The 17,564-nt window shown below is 39.5% G+C and overlaps 1 protein-coding gene across 3 annotated transcripts in view; it reads left to right on the top strand.

Moving 5' to 3' along the window:
- The window catches only part of LOC119659942, a 254,566-nt gene that overhangs the window by 70,386 nt on the left and 166,616 nt on the right, over positions 1 to 17,564 (top strand). For all 3 annotated transcript variants that reach the window (XM_038068284.1, XM_038068283.1, XM_038068285.1), the window contains one exon: positions 15,822 to 15,897. The gene's annotated coding sequence lies outside the window, so the exon portion shown is untranslated. The remainder of the gene's footprint in view (positions 1 to 15,821; positions 15,898 to 17,564) is intronic.

Raw genomic sequence — 17,564 nt, 5'->3', positions numbered from 1 at the left:
TTATCGTCCAACTCAGTTCCTTCCTCCCCACCTACAACCCCCTTTCTTTTCCAATGTAGAAACGCTCAGCGTTACTGTCTTCTCTCTGTCAAGTGTCATCGGACAATGTTTGCTAAGATTGTACTGCTAAATATCAACTCAGTAGTCAGCAGAAGGAGCGGCCTGAATTAATCAATTTCCTCTTCACATACAAATTTGACTTTTTCCTCCTTAACGAAGCCAAACTTAACCCCAGGATTACTGCATTCTCAATGGCACTACATTCCGCTTCAATCCAATTGCTGGCGGAGGTGGAAGAACTGCCTCCTTGGTAGTAACTCCCTTTGACGCCCAACAAATTTTCATTTTCGCCACAATCGCTCCTTTCATTGAACGAATTGTCGTCTGCGTCTCCATGGACTTAACTGACATATTCTTTGCTAGCTTCTACTATCCTAACCAAAACTAGGTGGCGACTTGAATGCTAAACATAGTTTACGGTACAATACCGCTATGAACCCGAACGGCAATAGGTTGGGTTTTGGTAATTAGAATATGCTATCCTACGTTGACCTTTTCCTGGTTCGCAACAACCTTCCCTCCCAGCCGTACGCAATCAGCACTCCTTTAGACCTTGTAACCATCCCAGGCCTACGTGACGACGACGGTGAAGAGCTGCTCATTAACACTTCAGGGCGACTACCCAAAAGCAAACCGATACTCCTTCCTAACTACACTGTCATTAACGGCAACCACCTTATTCAGCGAGTCGAGGGCAAATTGTCCGCGGTCACCTTTCCCCATTCTTCATCACCATTCAACTTCGATCCTGCTATACAAAAGTACATAGGGATTACTCAAGATTTGCCGCTCTTCAAGGTCTAAACTATCAAAGGTTAATCACCCTCCTTCAACAAACCCTTAACTCTTCAAGAAACATATTGCACCGTCAACTCCAATGCTATAGATAATCCCTGCCCAACCAGCATACGTGTAGCCAACTACAATGCAAATGTCCGCACCCAGCCAAACTTCGATCAGCCAGTTCTATCCCGCAAAACATCTCTCCCAAAGATCATGCAGATAATATTGCGGAGACTTTTCTCACAGCCCACCATACCCCATTCTACAGTTCCAACCCCGATACCGAATCAACCGCACGCCAGTACGTCCAAAATCTTACAGTCTGCCATCCTTCCTTTCTACACTTTCCGATTGTCCGCCTGATCACAAAGTTCAAATCTGATCCTCCAGTAGAATCCATAATAATTTCCCACGATAACAAGAAATGCACTGGTCCACACCAGACTCTGATTACTGTCACCTTTCCAATTTGTAAACAAACTAGCCGGCAGCATCTCCCACGTCGCAGACATATGTACCAACTTGAACAACAACGTCCTTACCACTGCCTGTGTCGTTAATATACAGAATGCTTGTAACTCCGTCTGGTACAAAGACCTGACCTTTAAATTCAGCACTTCTTTCAAGTTGCACCGCACCTTTTCAGATTAATCCTAAGTTATTTCTCCAATCGTCAATCCCACATCTGCTTTTCCGACTCACTGTTCGACCTATACCCCCCCCCCCCTCCAACAGGCATCCCACAAAGATCAGTCTTGTCATCCACCCTTTAGACCCCCTTTATATTGCTGTCATCTTTCCTGAACACCATATCAAGACTCCTTATTTCATCAAAACGATCCAATGCACCGGTGACCTGATCCTATCTTGTAATATTCAAGCCGCTCAAATGCGAGGATTTTATTGCGGGATTGGGTAGTACTTAACGTTAGTGACATTAAGGTTAACACATTTAACGTTAGTAACGTGGACGTCCAATCCCTCTGATTGAGCGGAGGATTTTATTGAAGGATTGGACAGTAAGGTGAAGAACTATTCTATTCCCTAATCGAATCCTTGACTCCTGAAAACTCTTTCTGAACCCAAGCAAGTGGGAAGCTATCGGGGGCTTTGGTGTTAAATATGGACGCCGCTTACTTTTGCTCTTACAAAAGTAGCTCCCTGAAATGCCATTGTTTTTTGAATGTCTTGCCCTCTGAATGTGCATGGCGTCTCGTTTCCAGATGAGTCTTTCACCTACATAGCACTACCGTAATTCCGGTAAGATTCGCCGATTACCGCCACGTCTATATTCGCCTCTAGCATGGTTTGTAGAGAAAGTCTTCAGCTGCCTCATTTGGCCAAAAGATTCAGTTCCTTCCTATATGCCGAAAAAATGCCACCATCTGCAAAATCCCAGCCTTTGACTCCCTCTTTCCATGTGCACAAAATTTACCTTGGATCTTCAGTTTAACTTTTGATAAGATGGCCTTTTTCTAAACACTGTACCTGTACAACCTATCTTGCTCGCTAGTACATGCTGGGAGATACTTCCTCCCTAAGTCGGCATTCAATCAAACCTATGCTTACCTTAATCGCGGTAATCAATTTAACAGCTGGTTCCACAAACAAGTTATTAATAGCGTTCTGTGTATCTCCATATACTCCCTTCACCCTCTTGATCACACTCACTTCTATTCCGCTAAGGTTGAATTGCTCCAAAACGCAACACAGATATTCTCCCGTTATGTAATCTTATCTAGGTATTTGCACTCGATTACTATCTCATGCTTTCGAGCTTTCACTTCTGGTTGCTCACCTAATAACGGTTCCACTTGGCTGTGAAAACTAACCGCTGTCTTCTCGCTGGATTCGTTTAGCTCCAACCTCAGATCCCTCCTTCTGCATACGACGCTGATGCGGCCCTTATTACCGAACATATATTTTGGATATAATGATTATTTTCAGACAAACCTTCTTTTTCTCCTTCTGTCGCTTTTTGCTGGGCCCCTTTGTCCATTGTTCGAAACTTTCGCCGGATTAGTTTTCTCGGCGAAGAGACTTTTTTCTTTTTGGCCGATTGCTGGGCACCAAGAGGTTTGTTCACTTATTCCCTCCATACTCCGTTTGCCTGCGTTCTCGCCTACCTTATATTGAGGAAGTGTTACTTGCGTTTCAAGAGTGATTTTCCCATATAATGCTTGCACGTTATTCTCCTCTAGTGGCCTAATATAGGACAACTTAAAGCTCCCTAACAGAGTTCTGATATTTTAGTGTATATTTCGCCTCTCCTAGATGAACTTTATTTATGCATTTTTTCAGTGAAAGAATGCTATTCCAGGTAACTCTCTTGAACGCTTATCTTTTACCACAGCAGCATGCATGTCGACTTGGGACTATCCTTGTTCCTTTTCGAGTCCCGCGATGAAACTCGACTGCCAGGTGACCTTCCAAGCTTTGTACTCTTGCGAAGAGGATCTCCACTTCACTGCATTTACTGGATATCTGTGGTTGGGAGCCTGTTTACCTACTCACAAAAATCGCCATAGCTGAGTTTCCGAAGCCCTCTAACGTAAACAGATTTGCTTTTACATCCTTCATATTTGGTTTGATTTCGGGATATCCTTTCCATAGCCAATTTTTATCAACTGGTGGGCATTTGCTCTCACCTACGGGGCCTACGCATGTATGATCATGCGCATGTGCATACCGATAATTCATCCGCCCTATACATATATCGGCAAGTAGGCTGTAAAACAAAACATCTCGCCATTCCATTTCGAAACTATATTGATATGGTGGATATACTGTGTGGTAATTTATACCACGACAGTATCCCTTCTGGTCCAATTCAAAGTTCCAGTTAATCTTGCTAAATAATCGCAGCAATTGCTGACCAACACTCCCGAAGAAGTAAAATGTTGGATAAATCCATGAATTGTCTGAAAATTTCCCAAATTTTTGCCGTAAGATGCAGGGGAGGGAAGGATAATGCTACTATGTCCAAAAAGTGCGGTCAATTTTTATTTATTTTGGTTGGTTTTTTATTGGTTGTGGAAAGATATGCATTGAATTTTTGGCGAAAAAGTCCCAAAGAAGTGCAGTGTCAAGATGTGCATTACCGTGATGTAAAAACTAAGAATTATCTGGCCTTACGCAATCGACCCTTAAAATTCAAATTATAAATTCTGCTGAAAGGTTGGGCAGATGGAAGAAATTCTGAACGGAAAACATCACGATAATTGAAGAAAACTGCCAGCATGACCTTGATTTTTGATGGAATATGATGCGATCTTTTCGGTTTAGGTTCACCTTTTGCACGGTATTCACTAAGGTTGTCGGTAGTTTCCGGGTCGTAAGCATGATTCTCAGACCTATTGCCAGTAATAATCTGCTTCGTGACAGGTTGATAGTCAGAAAGTATATCTTCACAGATCTTAGTGGTAAGCTCTTTTTCGAAGAAGTTGGGTTAGCACTTTACACGTTTCAGGCCCAAAAATCTTTCAAAATGGCATTGAGAGATCTTTTTTGGAAATACCAAAAGCATCAGCAAGGTCTCCAGCAGTCATTCAAGGATTGACAAATGCAAGCTTTTGATGTTCTCGATGTGTTGTTGATCGGTAGAGGAAAACCACCATCCTGGATGCTCATCGTCTTCAAGACTTTCATGACTTTCTTTGAACTGTTTATACCACTTGTAAACATTCTTTCGGGACAAACCTTGGTCGCCGAGGACTTCTTTACCATCCTGAACGTTTCTGCTCCCGAAATTGCATGCAGTACACAAAATTTAATGCAACTTCTTTCCCCAATATAACTAGACATTACAAAAATCGCAAATGGAGAGCACCTGGTACCGAGAGTTCGCCGTTCATCACACATTTCACATTTTTATCATCGTGATCACTTAGGCCTGAGATATATATTTTTCGTATCTATCTCTATCTTTCTATTATTTTATTTAGTTTTAAATTCATCATTAATATGACCAGAATCAAATTGGAAACATCTAATTTTTATTTTCCGAGTTACTCGCTTAAGTCTTTTGTTTTGTGTGTGTTATCGCATAGAGCTATGAGCGTTACATTGAGCCTGTGAAATAAAATTAATATTTTTTTTTTGTGAATTAGTTAAAAAATGAGTATATCAAGTTTCCCTTCACAAATTACTTAAAAATGGAATTGTATTATAATACTGCGAGTAACTCATTTCAGACGAACGCATAAGCCCTTTGAAGCATATTGAACAGCGGTTTAAAGTTCGACTCGAGTATATTTGTGAGCAAATATAACTCACTTAATTTATCAAAACCAAAAGAGCAATAACAAAGGCAAATACATGAATAAAGTGAATGTTTGGATAAGACTGTAAGCAAAGGAAAAATACCACAAAATTTAGTTGTAAACATTTCCAAAATCTACCATGAAATTAATTCACTTACTTTTCAAAATATACAATCAATATTAATATTAATCTGATAAATACGCATCCACACGTTAGCTCACGCGTTTTATTAAGATCATATTATCTTATTTCATTTTCATTCTTTTCACCGCATCAGATCGTGCTGAGAGCGTGTAAACCATAATCATACTCGTATCATTGCATCACACTTCATTAAAATAATTTGAATTGGCTTCATTGCCACTTTCATTTTCGTATAGAAATTACTTTCCTTCCGATGATTTTTATCTCATTATCGCGTTAATCGAACCCCAAGAATGAATCATTGAACGAGGCACCCCACTGTGACAGACATAAATCATTTTACCTGAACACTATGCGTTACTCATTATGCAACGATTAACACAATTCTACATAGTTCATTTCGATTATGCGGTCAGATTTGATTGTAGGGAAAAAGATACCTGAAATTGATTGTGTAATGGGAATGTAATGGAAAGGGAAGGTGTTAAAGGATTCGTTATTTCATTTGCTTAGGAGATGAGAATAATAGTGGAGTGGAGTGGTGAAAAATCTTGTACAAAATTTTTCATCCATATATGTCTCCATGTATTTTTGAAATCCTTTGATTAAATTAAACTTTAAATCATCTTTTCTTACGAACATACTGAAGGGAACATTCAGAGCTTATTCATTCAGCCTCCCATCTCGCTATTCTATGAAAAATTCTAGGAACTGACTAATCACATGATTAATTTCTGTTATAAAATGTGGAGCTTATTTTTCAAATTTGTGTCCATTTACGAGACCTTTTCCATTCAAAGCTAACATTAGCCCTCTTTTGTGTCTTCCGCACATGTCAGCTCCTTTGATATTCACTAAAAATACTTACTCATGCCATATCAACTCACTTGTTAAGAATTCCAAAGAATATCAAGGCACATTATTAATTATAAGCTCTTCGGACAAATGAAATCATCAGCTGTCTTTTGGTCACAGTAACATTGAATGCTTTTCTTGAAAATCTTGAATTTTCTTAGAAGGACCGGAACCATCAGACTTAAGTGTAATCTACCGAATTTGCAATAGACCACATAATCCATCAAGGTCAAAATTTGGGTAACTCGTAACTGATGAAAAGTAGTCAATGGATTGCTGATTTCAATACGTTTTGAGGCCATCACGAATTCTCGATCAATCTCTTAAAATTTTTATTATTTTCGCATTTATGGTTCTTCAAATATGTATACTATTCGTTTTTTGAGCTGAATTGAAGTCTTCTGATGAGGTCATTTTAACCCATTTTATCTTAAAACTGTTGACGAAAAGGGGTCATTTTTATAGCAGTGATGATTTGTTATTTCAGCATCAGTGACTGGATTACAATAAAAGTTTTCTGCTCTAATTGAATAAAGTAAGAAAAAACCATCTTTTCCTATATTTCGGGGTTTAAATCTTAAAATGTATTCAACTCTCACAACCCATTCTTTTTATATTAAACACGTACTTAAATTAACTTTTTAAATGATTTATTAGTAACCAATACCAGCAAGGGTTAACAACACGTATTTCCAATCTATAGCTTAAGGCCAGATCATAAAACCCACCAAAAGATGAAATCACGATCTACAGAATGCAGGTCTTTAGAAAAAAAACGGTGAATAACAAGATTGAATGCTGCCAGGCAAGTAGCTCCACAAAGAAGTGAATAGATCATTCAACCAACGACTCTTGTAATCTGCACACTCTATAATTCCGGCAAAATATTGTTGAATTCGTAATAAAACCTAAACAAATATCCAACGTATTTCTTTTTATAATCCTATTTAAGAAGCTTGTCGGTATGTCGTGTCGGTTGGATCTATTCTAGTAGGTCATACACGCCGTGTTTCAAATGCGAAACAGATTTGATCCATCAGAATATTGTCTTTAAAGGATTAATTGATTGCCAAATGTGGATTTATACTTTTGGAGCGGTAATGGCATTTAGTTGTTAATTATTAGAATTGGGCCACACACGATTTGAACCGCTATTGTAGGAAATATGGCCTAAAATGTGAGGCCTCCTATGGCCACTAAAATTGAATTTTAGTCATATTACTTTTGCCTTAAGCGTAAAAATTAAAAAACAGTTGTGGTTTATGAAATGTAAATGTGGAGGTTGAAACATTTCTTTAACGTATCAAAAAATGAAAGTTGATAAACTAAATGAAGGCATGTACCATTTCGATCCTTTCTTATTGAGAGCTTTTTAGGCCATTGAAATAAGGCGATATTGATTCGCAATGCCTTCAGAGGGGTCCAAATTGCATTTATTGCAGGAAAAGCATTCGAGTTTTCGGCCCAACGGGTGTTCCACACGGGCTCATTGTCACTAACAGTGCGACAAATCATGAACGGTAATCTCGACTTTTAAATTAAAGTGAAGAACGGATTGGAAGTTAGGAAATACTTTATTCTGTGACTAATCTCTACAATACAGATTTTCTCATCAGATATTGATGACAGCAGGGCAACAGTTTACTTCTTATGTATTCCCACGTAATCCTTGTAACCCCTAATGCACCAATAAATGAGAAAATATATCACAGATTTCCGTCTTTCTGTCATACCAGCGAGCTATCATGGAGTACACTTTAATTATCCTTTCCCCGGGAGGCAGCATAATCGATGAACTTGCAATATTGTCCAACAGTACCAACGTGTCCTTCAACACATAGAACTAATCATTATCAGGAGCTGAAAATCAGCAACTATCTAATATAAATTGCATGAGAAGCTGGACGATATTTCAAGTCCAAAAAAATTGAATCATCCTTTAAGTTGGCAACCGCAACCGATGGTAAGGCTTGACGTCTACAGAAAACTTGAATATTTCCTTTATCAATTGAAGAAACTACTTGAAAAAGTCACTCCTGGTTTTATATATATGGTCGCCATTCACCCCTGAATGGAGTTTAGCACGTCATGCTTGCTTCGTCTAAGGCTTCTCGAGACGCTTGCAGTCCTCCTCTACTGTTTTGCATGATTGGTTCTAAGAGCGACTTGCCATCTTAGTATGGAGGATTCTACTGCATGGGCAATAATGCATTTATTGTCCTTCCTTAATATGTGACCTATCCACTGCCTCTTTCGCCTTTCCATCAACATTTTCATGATTTCAATGGCCAAATGCTGTGGGTCGGCGAAATTCTTGGTTTGCAATTTTATCATGCCAGAGAACTCTGATGACACGTCGTTAGTAAAGGCTTGGAACTTTTGAGTAACAGTAAGGATAATTTTTCATGTGCTCCTCCTCTATAGCAACACAGAAGGAACCTTTGCTCAGAACAATCTAATGTTGGTGTTGAAACAAGACCTTGTGTTGCTACTGCGTTCAGTGACATCAAGTGAGGTGCTATCGCTCATTAATGTGGGAAGGAATCGTCGTCGGTGACAAGATGCAATCCTGACGGATTCAGTTTCGGCCTTTAATCCGAGATTTTGCCTGGATGTAAAACCTGCCATTTTGTACCATCATATATTGCTCTGATAATATCTATTGGTTTCTTTGCAATGTTCTTCTTGAATAGAACACTCCATACGTTGTCTCTATTGACGCAATGGAAAGCCTTGTTAAAACGATGAAAAGCAAATGAGGTGGGAATCTTGGCTCCGGGCACTGTTCGAGGATTCAGAGGGATTCAGAGTGACAATTAACCTACTCACAATCAAGCTTTCGGAATGTAACTTGATGAGCTCCAGGATTATTATAGCTATTATCTTTGCGACGGCAATCGTGCCGCTGAAGATGAGTGCCAATTTTTAGAACGGTCATATCCTTCTTCTATTGTCTGGAAAAGGTGTCGGATTTTGCATAATATAGAAACTGCAGGAACAGTAATGAATAACTTTGCGGCGAGACCGTCAAAGCTAGTGGCCTTATTCTGTTTGAGTAAGTTGATAGGCGAGGTGATTTTACTTCTATTTGGATTTCTATTCATCCACAAGAGGTGATACGGTTGAGAACCCTCTTCAACTAGATCCTGAATGATAAGTCAGCTGTTAACATATTTGGCAAAAAGACTATTCGAAGTTTAATGGGTCTTTATCTGATATTGGCATTAAAGTCCACTAATGAGTCCCGTTATGAAGTTTGGGCCATGGACACAATCTGATGCTCTACACCCTCAGCACCGCTTTAAACGTATCTATGTTAATATAACTAAGGATGAAAGCCGCTGTCAGAAGTGAGAAAGATAGGTTGAATTCGCTATTCAATAGAGAGTGAGGCAGTGCTGCACCCACACCAATTTCATTTCAATGCTCCTGTTCGGTTTCAGCTTACATTAACAGCTGGTGGCAACAAATGGCTCACCCGCCACCATTGAATATTGTTCTAGAAGTGTTTCTCTTATAAATCTTAAATAGGCGGAGAAAACGAAGGAGTATTCTATTCTATATCTGGGCTTCATTTCATACGAGGCAAATCGGTTTGATGGTGCGATTAGTGTGTTGAGTCAGCGTTGATCTCTTCGCTTCTCTTCCCGGTTTCGAGTCATATGTTTCGTTAAGGTCTACATTCGCCCCTGTACTTGTCTTGCTGCTATAGGCTTATAACTCCCGTAGTATTTAGTGTGACGATCGTGGAACTCATATAACAAGGCCACGAAGATTCACAAAGTAGTGGACATGAAAGTAGTAAGTCTCGCTGAGACTACGAATAGTCTACGCGCTTATGTTTACGGTGAGCCTTTGTGTTCATAATATCATCGGTTTCCTTATTCTATTGGCTATCATATATTATGTTCCACAACAGAAGGGAAGAGGGCGAACATCTTGAGAATAGCTGCCTATATGCTATTGTGGCGGAGCGAACATACTTGGTTTTTCGAATTGCTTGGTCATAACGTCGTAAAAACTGATTTTCCGACGTCAAAAGAAAAAATAAAAATTAGATAGTGATTGATCATCATGGTGATCAAAGTGGATAAGTTCTGACCAGAATGAAGCAAAATATAATATTAATTATTAAAATGTAATGTTAAATTTTTATAAAGTGTCATATTAATTACTGAAATATAGTATTAAATGTATTTTCCTCAGCAGCTGAAATTGGTAGCAACAATCTCTACGCCCATCACAACTTATTACTGCAGGCAAGTAGATGTTAGCCTTGGCTTACATAGAGACCTTTCTGGGCCGCTTAATTTTGGCTAACAGCAGTACCCCATATTAGGCAGAGACTCCCTGTGTCATTATGGGCTGCTGGCGGATATGCAGCTTAGGTCAACCTGCGCACGCAGCACTCTTTTTATCGTTTTTGAAGATGTTGCTGGCCTACGTATTCATCCACTTCTTCAAAAATAACTCAATATCACTACCGACCGTAGTCTCTCTGAGCCAGTTAAATATGATGTTTTTTTTTTTTTTTTTGGGGTAGGGTAGGTGAATGCATTTACGCACACAGTGTTGGACTCCCGATTCAGTACGTGTCGGACTACCAACTAAACACCTCCCCATCGTTAGAGAGCTAGCCTGGAACCGTTTGTCACATTACTTCGGGCCAGCCCCCGAACTCTCCTGCCTTGCGGAGCCTTCAAATCAGGGAAATTCTTTCACCAACGGGAGGGGAGAGGAGGAAGGGAACTGTCAGTTCAAGGAACCCCCTGCCATCCGGCTCCTCCACCGGTCGAGTTCTATCTTCTTAGCAACGAGAAGGGCCCGAACGTAATGGGCAACACGGTTCCAGCTGTCAGCAGTCCTCAGCATCTCTTCCACAATGTTGTCTGGAGAGAGATCCCCTGTGTTTAAATAGAGCTGCTGACGAACCCCATCCCACCTTCCACAAGAAAAAAAAGTGTGGTGGGCATCGTCCACAACTCCATTGCAAAACACACAATCCAGAGAACGCGCCTTTCCAATCTTGTGCAGGTAAGACTGAAAACTTCCATGCCCACTTAAAAATTGGGTAAGGAAGTAGTCAGTCTCACCATGCTTCCGATTCAGCCACGCACCTAAGTTGCCGATGAGCCGCGCAGTCCATCTGCCTCTAGTTTCATTTTGCCAAGAGACCACCTTATGGAAATTATAGACGTCTGAATCGTCTGAGCATTCCTGACCGGTAATCCATTTCATCCATAACTTTTTCGCATTATTTAGCAAACTGTCGTGTTTTATCGACTTTCCATCTTGCCACGGCTTACCATCAATTCCCAGTAGCCGCAAAGGTTTTCCAAAAGCTAGAATTTGCACACCTTCCGGACTCTTCGAGTTTACACGGATGACTTTTGGTTTGTAAAATGCGAAGCAAAACTCCCTGAGATTCATCCACTCTGTACTGCGAAACTTGGACTTTTATTTTGCCTACTTGGATGACGTTCGGGCCGCATCTTCCACCGATTCCAATCATTTGGTATATCTCGAGTGCATTTTGCAATGTCTCCTTGACAATAGCCTAATTTTTAACGTTGAAAAGCGCAGCAGCAAGTGAAATTTCTAGGCCATTCCATAACCTCAGATGATATGCAACCTGACTTAGACAAGATACAAGTGTCCGCGAGCTTTCCGCAACCAAAGGCGATCAAAGGCCTTAAAGGGTTCAGGGGTATGGAAAACGTCTACCGTTCAATACCAGGCTTTACTTAACCCCTTCCTTGAACTTGGTCCTAAGACCAAAGAATTGTGGGAGGCTGTGTGGTCTTCAGGAGACATGCAAGCGTTTGAATCCAACAGTTGGTTGACGTTACACTTTTGGCATTCTCTTAACAAAATGCACCCCCAGCCGTGTTCGTTGATATCTGAGCTATTGCAGTTGGCCCTACTCTTCACCAGATGGTGAACTAAAGCTGGCAACCGTTTGGTTTCTTCCCAAAACAGTTGAGTCCCAATTGAATTACAACGCCTATGATCATGATTTATTAGCCGTGTATCTCAGCATCAATTACTTTCATTTTTTGTTTAAAGGCACGCCTCTAACTTTTGCCTTACGGCAGAAACCTGACAAAGCGTCCCACCAATCGCATGCCAAACGTGTGCTGTCGAGAGTGGATTCCGTGCTTTGGTGTTGGTGATCACTAACCAGGTGTAACGCTACCGGCTTTGGTTCTAGAGCAATATGGCTTATATTATTGCTTGCTGAAGCTGGCAGTTTTTTTCGTGTGCGTGTGTCTGTTTGTTTCGTCCTAAAAGTTTTAATACATGTAACCTAAAAATTAAATAACGGACTGTGGTCCAATTTTGGAATACGTGTCCGTCCTGGTCGCAGGTCTTGCCTCTTGTTCTGCTAGGCCTCCGTACAGCTCCGCGAAGAGTTTGCTGTGAGCCCTGCTGATCTGGTGTGTGAGGAGAACCAATCCGGTCAGGTCTGAACTGGTTCTTGACAAAAGAAACATGACCTATAAATACGCTGTCGTTTTTTATCTTCTAACCGAATTTTAGATATGAGAGTATGCTTACATACTGTGATGTATTGTCATCGTCATCATCAATGGCGCAACAACCGGTATCTGGTCTAGGCCTGCCTTAATAAGGAACTCCAGACATCCGGGTTTTGCGCCGAAGTAGACCACTTCGATATTCCTAAAACCTGTCTGGCGTTCTGGCCTACGCCATCTCAGGCAGGGTCTGCCTCGTTTTCTTTTTCTATTGTAGATATTGCCCTGATAGTCTTCTCGGGCTGGATCATCCTCATCTATACGGATTAAGTGACCAGCCCACCGCAATCCATTGGGTCGGATTTTATCTAGAACCATGGCATCGCTCATAGATTTCGTCGTTAAGTTGGCTACGGAATCCTCTATCCTCATGTAGGGGACCAACATTTTTTCGACCAACATTCTTCTTCTCTCGAACGCGGCCAAGGCTGCAATTTTTGTTGCTAAGAACCCAAGTTTCCGAGGAATACATTAGGATTGGGAAGATCAGTGTCGTGTACAGTAAGAGCTTTGACCCTATGATGAGATGGGCTTTGTTGGCAGCCATAACCGGGTGCGGATTTCATCATCGTAGCTGTTATCGATTGTGACTTTCGACCCTAGATTGGAAAATTATCAACGGTCTCAAAGTTGTAGTCTCCTGTCTTTATTTATCCCGTTTGACCAATGTGATTTGATGTTGTTGGTTGGTTGGCTTTTGGTGCTGACGTTGCCACCATATATTTTGTCTTGCATCCATTAATGTGCAGCCCAAGATTGTGCGTCACTTGTTCGATCTGGATGACGGTAGTTTGTACTTATCGGGTTGTTTTTCCCATGATGTCGGTATGGTCAGCATAGGGGAGTAATTGGGTGGACTTGAATAGGCTCGTGCCCCTCGCATTTACCTCAACATCACGGATCGACTAGTTGCAACTCAAAGACGCTCCCAGGTAAAAATTGCGTTATTAGCTATTAGATTACGACCTTTAGGAAGGAGTCCATTGCTCAGCATAGAGGTCAAAACAACAATTTGATCATTTTCCTTTTTGCCTGCAGCATTCATGATAGAAGATTGTGATAAGGAGAACTCTCCCGGGGCTGAAATCAGACCTTATATAGGAGCTGCTACTGGGTCATACTATTTTGGGTTTACATAGCCTGGTTTACCGGTGTGAGGCACAGCAGAGTCAGCTGGTGACACCTTTACCTTTGCCTAACCCATATTCTTCTCGGCACATAGTAATGTTGGAGACGTAAGCGGACCCGAGACAAAAATCGAGCACCGCTTTCTCAAAATATTGAAAACAATTACTAGTGGCGGATGCTGGAAACTCTGTGTTCATTACATCAACCTTTGTGTTCATTTCACTGCGCCTACTCTGCGGAACATTTTCTGCATCCTTTACTACTGCAGCAAAGTCCTGAGATTAAGGAGAAAATCCCAGTCAGAAATCTATGATACGAAACAAAGGAATATCTTTTCAAGGCTTTGAGTAAAACACCCTTTATCATCTTGTTGGCGTTGGAAAATTTCTCTCGGGAAAGTCGGCTTCGACTTTGAACGCTAGAGTTTTCCAGTTCACTATTCGCTTCCGGTCACTTGCTTCCATGAAAAACATAATTTCAGACGACGGAAACGAAATATTTTAGGCGCAGTTACATGTGACATCTCAAAGCTTCGACCAAGATAGATTTGAGCATTGGCGCTAATTAAATTATCACTTTTATACTTGAATGGGGAAATCGATCACTTGGATGCGAATTTTATTTTGCTGAGAGAGACTACTTGTATATTTTGTGCAATCCTATTTGCATCTTTTATCTTTTTGAACATTATTTACACAGGGAGAGTGTAGGTTCCACCTTTTTATTTATTTGCACGGTGGTTAGCGTATTTCATAAGCTCTTATCTTCCAAAAGGTTCAAAGAAGCTACCTGACCCTGCTTTCTTTATTCCGGATAAGACTGTCTACCTGTAACTTCCGATTTTATTTTTATTTGCAGCATACCCATGGATTCCTTCATATTATTCATAATTATGTATGTAAATTCACATGTAAGCAGGTCCACAATTTTGGATAAAATTCATCTTTTTTTTCTGCACACATTTGTGTATCTTCAAATCTCGGCTTGGCTTGTGGTGAATTTTCTTAAGTAAATTCCTTAAGCGTGACTAATGGTTTACCATTCATCTGTGTAAGACGTTGATTTTTCGTCTTCATTTTTATCACAGTTTTCGTATCTGACAGAAATTCCAAAATGATGAGCTAATGTCGCTTTAAACAATTATTAGTAGTGATATAATGAATACCAACTGTTATTTACCATATGTTAATCTGTGAATATTTGGTTTCGTGAGAAAGAGGTTTTTAAGGTGGTATCCGTTGGATAGAAGATAATTTCGAAGTGAATGGAATTCAGGTTAGAATTGTATGCATAATTTGTAGTCTGAATTTGAGAAAATCGTTATGATGAATCCAAATGATAGTACTATAGTCAAAATAATTGAAGCTTAGTCTTTCAACTTGTGTGTCATGGGTTCGAGTCCTGGTTACAGTCACGGGTGTTTGTGTTCGCCACTGCATTGTTCCCGCTAGCACAGGCTTTTTACTTGCTCAGGATTCAAACGTTGACAATAACACACTGAATCATAATCCAATTCAAATTGAGATAGGTAACAAGAGGTAATAAAAGGAGGGACTGTATGGGGGGTCTAAGCTCCACAAAAAAATGAACAGAAGAGAAATATTATTAGGTCTAAGCACTGTTACACTAGGTTCCGACCTATTGACACTTTATAACTAAATTCATCTGATTTCAATATTAAGAAAATAATTTTTATTTTTGTTTAGAAAAAATCCAAGTCTTTCTGATGAAACTGTTCTCTTTAGTTCTAAGGTTTCTTTTTATCCCGTTTTAATTAAATTTTTCATGCATTTATTCATATTTTATTTGCAAAATTTTGTTTCCATATTATTTTTTAAATAACTTTGAAATACGGTCACCTAAGCATCGTTCTGTGGCCTAATTTCAGGAAATAAACACAATTAAGAATACGCTTAAGACAAACTCAAAATCAGGGAAACAAAACCTGCTACTCCCTTAAAACTCTTCTGCCATCTGTTTTTTCCATAATATCTTTTTTTTCTACACAAACAAACATTTATTAACTTTTTGTCCTTTCTTTCTTCATCACAGATTTCGCATCCATGGGCGTTCATCAACTGACATCATTAGCATAAACTGATAAATATCGTAATTCGTCGAGCTAAAGGTGAGTGAGACTCTTGCAAATTTAAATGGGAAAAAAGTGGTCCCAGTCGGTCTTTTTGTAGAAGAACTTTTCTTAAATTCAACAAATCATCGTTTATGCAAATGAAAATTAAAAGTAAAAAAAAATTGTTGTTGAAACATTTTGATTTATCCCACAACGTTCATTGCTCATCAATTTTTCAAGGAATTTTTTGTCAATGTTTTATTCTCAGATACTTTTCAGAATGTACCACTGAACTTTTCTTCTGGTAGCATCGAATGAGGTATATAGAACACGAAACCTCTTACGGTTCAGCGCTAATTTTTAAGTCAATATAATTTAGAGGGAACGGTGTAAATTTCAAGCTAATTTGTCCTAATTGATGTTACGGGTGTAATACTTTTTGAATCTTTTTGTTTTTTGGATGATGGGGTTAGAAAAGTTAAATGATTTTGTTACTGTGAAATTAGTTACTTTAGCAGAAATGTATCTAATACATTTAAGATCTACACGTGGAACAATATGATGGTATGGAATTAAAGTAATTTGTACGGGAACAAATTACATTAAATTGAGATAAAGTGGTTCTGGTTACTGTTGTTATTAATTTTAATTAATTTTTTTCAGGATCAACCCGCTCGTTAAAAACGACAATAATTCAATCTATATTCTTAAAAAAATCTAGGTTATTACGAATCGTTAATTTCGTTTCAAATTATAACTTTACGGGAAAACAGCACTTGGTTACGTGTGAATTCATCACTTTTGTAGAAGTAAAGTTGACTCTTTTCGAAATATGATTTTAATCGAATCGAAATCCACTCAAAAGTTGCAATAAGGTGGATGATAGTAAAATACTAAATTCATTTCATGTATATTTGCGTTTTTTCTAGTCGGGAATGCAGCATACCCTTTCCCAAGTGTTATCTTTTCCATGTTGAGCAGATTTAATTTTTTCAATATTTTGAATTCCACTGCAAAATTTATGAAGTTCATGAGAAAATATTCAATAATGTGATCGCATTGAATTGCGGCAAAGGTTTGTGATTGTAACCCATAGATATTTTGAAAGGCATTACCTAAACCAGCCTTTCTGGTACCGGATATTCTGCAAGCTGTGTGCTCTCTTTGGTCGACGTATCCATTCTAGTAAGGGTCTAGTTGGGTAGTTCATTACAAAATTTGAGGAGCTAGTTCAGCCGCGCAGCGAACAATGACCCCAGTTTTCAGAAATTTCTACCGAAGGAAGCTAATATTTGAACAATAAATATGAAGCAAAATTTATGTTTCCGCTACTGGCAATTTCTCATGGATATTTTGAAGCTTGGCACAATAAGATGCTGCTGCGACAGTTCCATTAGGTTAGAAGAATTGATGGAGGACATTTCATAAGTCTACCAAGCAGTGGCTACGACCTTTATCAGGTGGAGTTATTCTATTGCATTTTGAATCTTTCCACCAATTCAGGATCCCCCTCAACGTCACCGACTATCATAAAAGGTGCCCATTTTTGTTGTGCGTTACAATAGGGCCCATGCGATTAAAGAAGAACTAGGTACCTTTAATTTTCGCAGTTTCGTAGCTTCGGTCAAAAGGCTGCAAAGTTCAAAGTGGTCTAGGGTATCGTAAAAGGGCAAGTCATTACTACCAGGGAGTGATGAGGGTATGAAAGGGTCACTATTCCACCA

Source organism: Hermetia illucens, chromosome 6 (genome assembly GCF_905115235.1).
Source record: "Hermetia illucens chromosome 6, iHerIll2.2.curated.20191125, whole genome shotgun sequence".
Classification (NCBI taxonomy): domain Eukaryota; kingdom Metazoa; phylum Arthropoda; class Insecta; order Diptera; family Stratiomyidae; genus Hermetia; species Hermetia illucens.
Note: the sequence above shows the minus strand (reverse complement) of the source record. Positions and strands in the feature narration are given on the sequence as shown.